The following is a 6,137-nucleotide window of genomic DNA, read 5'->3' on the forward strand; positions in this document are numbered from 1 at the left end:
AAACTTACACTGGCTAGAACATCCTGCTTCTGGTCATGTACAGTGGACTCTGAGAGTTAGCTATTTGCAGGTGGCTTTAAGAGTTAGACTCAATTTGGCAGGTTTTCCTAAGGGGATATCAGGTCAGCCTGCACTGTCTAGCACCTCCGATAGGACCCGAAATGTAGGGAATGTGAGTGTATGTGCGTCTTGGTGCGTCAGGAGATGAGATGAGGGCGAGAGGGAAGGTGGAGGGTGAAGGGCTAGACTAACATGCTTGTTCAGTGCAGCGCTGACCTTTGTTCAGCTTAGCCACAAACCTCTTTAAGAACCCAGGAATTGTGCTGTTCCTTCCTCAGGCCTGGGTCTCAGACGCATTCTTGTGACACAGTGATGTTGGTGTTATATTATCTGTAATTCACTTTAACAGCCTTTAGTATAGACAGCGTGATGTTGAGTCATTAGGCAGTTTTAACCTACATCCTTGGGGTAGGTAGTTAGCATCTGAGCACCCTGATCAATGACGCACTTCAGAAGCGTTTCATATGTGAAAGAAGCATTGAAATCTCATGTCACATGAGATCACATGTCTGAAGTGAAAAATCATACAACAACCGATTACAAATAATTTCTAAGTCCTATGTACAGATTCTAGGATGCTTTATTGGTGAGAGGATGACTTTTGATATGCAATAAATATTTCGGATTAAAATGTCCCATAACATATGAATTATTTTAAGACAGCTTAATGCAGGTATAATTGACACCTAAACTGCCCATATTTAAATAGAGCACTCGGATAAATTGTGATATACGTATGCACCCGTGAAACCATCGGCATAACATTTTGAGTAATTAGAGTTGTGTGGAAACGAAAGCACAAAACGGAGAATGCTGGAGTTGGATGACTAGTAGTCTCGTCTCGGTTTCGACATTTCCCGTGCAGTATCGATCCAGTCACATGACATGCCTCATATCAAAGTCGAGCTATAGGCTTGATGGAGGGCCATGGATATTGCCTATTTCAGGCCACCCCCAATCTGCCAAGAGCCCTTGAGGCAGGAGTGCCAGGAACTACCAGGCCGGGCAGGGCTGGAGGTGGAGGCATCCACAGGTTTGCTTTTCCTGACCCCTCTAGCCTCCAGCCCTGTGTGGCAGATCACATATTCCTTTAAAATTTTAGGACATTCTAATGATAATTGTGTCTAAAAGACCAGGGCCAAAGTTTCTTTCTAAAATAAGAGGAATAGATACGGATTGAAACTCAACCATGAAGACTGCAGAAGAAGGAGAGACATTAAAGGTCAGTAGGAGGGTCTCTCCCCCTGAAAAGCCGGGGCAGGTGGGGCAGGTGACACCTCCCTGCATGGAACTGAGATCATGTCCAGCACTGCGTTACTGGCACAAACAGGCTGGTTGTCACACCAGGGAAAACAGGAATTGAATCACAAAGGGGACCTCCGGGGGCCTTGAGAGAACTCCATTAATTGACACATTAATGAAGTAGGATCCGCTGTGACTAGCTGGATTGAGCCCAGGATCTAAGGCTGTAGGGAGTCACTGTTCTGCGTACAAAGTGATGCGCAAAGAAGAAAGTGTGTGTGTGAACACCCAGGGAGCCGCGCTGGGGCTCCAGGGACTCCCCGGCCCAGCAAGTAGGCCAGCAGAACACCAGGGGCGACTGCTTTTCCCTGCACAGCTCAGCTGAGCAGAGACCTGTGTGAACTGGGAGCTCTGGGGCTGGATCGGCAGGATGATGGGCCCTTGGCAGGAGCCCAGGCGCACACGCGCAGCAGAGGCTGGCAGCCCTGAGGACAGCGGGCATCAGGGAGAGAATGAGACGGAGTAAAACGGCACCTCGGCAAGCGCTGGGGCTGGGAGCTGGTGACACCCGTGTGCACTCACTAGCCATAACCGGTACTGTGCCCTTATTCACACTCAAAACTGGTGAGGCTTGGGGACATACAGATTACAAACGTTTCTGAGATAAGCGGCCACATCTTTACACAGATGAAAACCAGGATTTAACGATTTTTAATAATAAGGTGAAAAACATTAATCCTAGACGATATGCTGCACACAGCCTGGAAATTCAGCCAGCAGAAGCCGCACACGCGCTGAGAAACATCATCTGAGTCTGAGCCAATCTCGAGTTTAGACATTTTCTCCCCAAAGAAACCGTTCAGCAGATTCCAGGAATGCTGTGTTTCGGGGCCACCGAGGAGACCACGTTTTCCTGAAGGAAGGGACTTGTCGGCGAGTAACAGATTCCAAGGGAGTGAAGGAAGGAAGGGGAGAGGTGAAAAGAGGGGACACACACACACACACACACACACACACACGCACGCACATGCACACACGTGCACACGTATGCACACTCTCGTACACACACTAAGCCTCTTTCAGAGTGTGAGGGGTTGGCGGTATGGAGGACCAATCAGATGGACCAAGGTCCAGGAAAGAGGACGAGATGAAGCTGCCTGACAGAAAACAGAGGGTGGCCAAATAGCTCTAACTGCGTTCTGAAAAGTGTGAGGCTCAAACCTCATTTCCCAGCATCTGTGTCCTCCGCTACGGATCCACTCAGGTTACTACGGCAAACCGCTTTCTCCCCAGCCTTATTCTGTTCCACCAGAGCAGTCGGGATTCCCTTTCTTCTATAAACCATTCCTGGGAGTCAATGTAACGTGAAATGCAGGCTCCTTGACCACAGAAGGCCTCCTGCTTAGGCCCTAGGCCACAGAGTAACTTCACCCACTGAGGACAAACGGCGCGAACAGAGTTCTAACAGGAAGACCACAGAAAGAGAACACTATGTGTTCTCTCGTCCAGACTGATGAAGCCCCAGGCGCCCCGGTGCCAGCCCTGTGTCCTGCACTTACCAAGAGTCAGGGAGTCCTTCTGACAGTTGGGCACCAAGGCCTGGGTTGTAAGTTTCCACAACTGTAAAATTCACAAATTCTTTACAATTGATTCAGTTTGTGAAATTCACAGTATGGGTTTTTTTTATAGCAGCTCCTTCATTTTCTTTTATTTTCTCAATGAGCTCATGCACACTGCAGGGCAAAGCAGAGAGAGAGGGTGCTTCAGGATAGAGCGTGAGCCACAGGGACCGCCGAGGGGCAGTTCTTGTGCGCAGGATCTGATATCGAGTGAGCACCTGACCTTTTAGGAGAATCGTGGAGGCAATGCTATCATTTGCTGTAAGCAGGTTTCAGAGGATTAGGCCTGAGGAACCGTTTCAGTGGTGCTCCAGCAGGGAGTGGAGGTGTGGTGGAGAACCGTCTTAAGAAGAGTGCAACACTTGGAGACGTGGAGCTGAGGGCACAGGGTGGTGGCCAGCATGGACAGCATGCTGCAGGAGGACATTCTCTTAGGCTAATGGAGCTCAGAGCTCGGCTTTAGTGAGGGAATAAGAAGCTGATGGTGACAGGGCCTCACATTTATGGACAAGCAACCAGGGTTCAGAGCCTGGTCGCTGTGTGAGGGAACTGGATGAAGGAGTAAGAAGGAGGGAAGGAGGGAAGACAGTTCTTTTCCTTCCTCAGGGAAGGAGGGAAGACAGTTCTTTTCCTTGCATTTAGGAAAAAGGGGATAATGGGTGAAGACAAAGAGAATTCTGTCATGAAGAAAAGTAAGAGAGAGGAAGCACTACGATGGTTTTGGTGGCGCAGTGGTTAAGAATCCACCTGCCAATGCAGGGGACACGGGTTCAATCCCCGGTCCGGAAAGATCCCACATGCCGCGGAGCAGCTAAGCCTGTGCACTACAACTTCTGAGCCCGCGTGCTGCAACTACTGAAGCCCGCACGCCTAGAGCCCGTGCTCCACAAGAGAAGCCACCGCAATGAGAAGCCTGCGCACCTGATTCCCACTAGCTATCTATTTTACATTTGGTAGTACGTATAAGTCCATGCCACTCTCTCACTTTGTCCCAGCTTACCCTTCTCCCTCCCCGTGTCCTCAAGTCCATTCTCTACGTCTGAAACTAACACACCATTGTAAAGCAATTATACACCAATAAAGATGTTTAAAAAATAATAATAAAATTAAAAAAGAAGCCTGTGCACCGCAACGGAGAGCAGCCCCCACTCGCAGCAACTAAAGAAAGCCCGTGCGAAACAATGAAGACCCAAAGCAGCCAAAAGAAAAGAAAAAAAAAAAAAGGATGGCTTTGAACGTTTGAGTGAGGTGAAATATATGTGAACACAAATCTTTTCTTTTTAATGGCTATTCCTGATTCAAAATGTTTTTATATCGTGGTACATATGCATAACATTTTGCCATAAAATTTTACCATTTCAACCTTTTTAAAGTGTTTGGTTCTGTGGCATTAAGTACATTTGCACTGTTGTGCAGACATTACCACAATCCATCTCCAAGTCTTTTCACTTCCCAAACTAAAACTCTGTGTCCATTAAAAACTATTTCCCCATTCTTTCCACCCCGAGCCCTGGAAACCCCCATTCCACTTTCCATCTCTGTGAATCTGACTACTTTAGGAACTTTATATAAGTGGAATCATACAGTATTTGTCTTTTTATAACTTGTTTATTTCACTTAACATAATGCCCAAGGTTCATCCATGTTATAGTTATGTGTCAGAATTCCCTACCTCCTTAAGGCTGAATAATATTCCACTATGTGGATATACCAAATTCTGTTATCCATTCATCTCTGGATGGACACTTGGGCTGCTTCCACCTTTTGGCAATTGTGAATAATGCTACTGTGAATATGGATGTACACCTATCTTTTTGAACTCTGGCTTTCATGTCTTTTGGGTATATTTCCAGAAGTGAAATGGCTGGATCATATGATAATTATATATTTAATTTTTTGAGGAATCACTATAGTATTTTCCACAGCTTCTGCATCATGTTTACATTCCCATCAACAACGCACAAGGGTCCAATATTTCCATATCCTCACCAGCACTTGTTATTTTGTTTCCCCCACCCCTTTTTTTTTTTATAACAGCCATCCTAAGGGATGTGAAGTGGTATCTCATTGTGGTCTTGATTTGCATTTCTCTAATGCTCAGTGATGTTAAGCACCTTTTCATGTGCTTACTGGACATCTGTATATCTTCTCTGGAGAAATGTCTATCCAAGTCTTTTGCCCATTTTTTAATCAGGTTGTTTTTTGTTGTTGTTGTTGAGTTGTAGGAGTGCTTTTCACAATTTGGATATCAATCCGTTATCAGATATATGATTTGCAAATATTTTGTCCCATTCTGTGGGCTGCCTTTTCACTCTTTATTGTGCCCCAAATTAAAAGTTTTAAATTTTGATGAAGTCCAAGTTATCCCTTTCTTTTTGTCATTGTTGTCCATGCTTTTGGTGTCATGCCCAGGAAATCACTGTAAATCCAATGTCATAGAGCTCTTCTCCTTTATTTTTTCTTAAGAGTTTTATAGTTTTAGCTCATATGTTTAGGTATTTGGTCAACTTTGAGTTAATTTCTTTGAAAATGTAAAATATGGCACAAATTTACTTGTCACCCTTGCACACGGGCCATGCTCACCTTCTCTGCATAGTTCCAATTTTAGTACATGTCCTGACAAACCAAGCACTGAAAGTAAACCCTTGGAGGAAATTCCTTAACACAAATGTCTGAAAGTAAACCTGCCTGTGTTACACTCACAGCAGTAAGTGTTCTTGCTCTCTGTCCTGGGGATTCAGCATATTTATCCCGGGTCCGCCAGATGCTTTAACTGCCACTGCTCAGGCCCAGCTCCGCCTCCCGCGTGCTCCGTGAAGCTCTTCCTTAAGGTTCTCACCCTGACTCTCACACATTCTATAATCATCCTCCGTGCATGGCCAGCATCTTTCCCACTCTCAATGCCAAGCCAGTGGGGTCACAGCAAGATTTTTAGGTCCTGCTGTGAATTTTCCATAATTTTCAGATGGAAGCTGTGATAAGGACATATTTCTAAGAACTGAGACATTGGTTTAAACAAGGGAGGTTGGACTGAAAGCCTTACATTGAGAGTCTAGCCCCTCAGGTACTTTCCCCCATCCCTAGAAGGAACAGAGGATTTATTCTTGGGACAAACTAAACCAGAGGGACTCTAAACTCAGACACACTGACTGGATAGAGGACTCAGAACACTGTACATGCAGGAGGGCAGAGCTGAAGCTCTAGACTGACAGGAAC

The 6,137-nt window shown here is 45.8% G+C and overlaps 1 non-coding gene across 1 annotated transcript; it reads right to left on the reverse strand.

Annotated features, from left to right (window-relative positions):
* Positions 1-5,446: 5,446 nt before the first annotated feature.
* On the reverse strand, positions 5,447-5,553 carry LOC114896401. The gene has a single exon (XR_003793782.1). It is a non-coding gene; the product is annotated as a U6 spliceosomal RNA (small nuclear RNA).
* Between the last annotated feature and the right edge of the window lie 584 nt (positions 5,554-6,137).

The sequence above is a fragment of the Monodon monoceros genome, unplaced genomic scaffold, assembly GCF_005190385.1.
Source record: "Monodon monoceros isolate NGI ecotype Baffin Bay Population unplaced genomic scaffold, NGI_Narwhal_1 Super_Scaffold_15, whole genome shotgun sequence".
Classification (NCBI taxonomy): Eukaryota; Metazoa; Chordata; class Mammalia; order Artiodactyla; family Monodontidae; genus Monodon; species Monodon monoceros.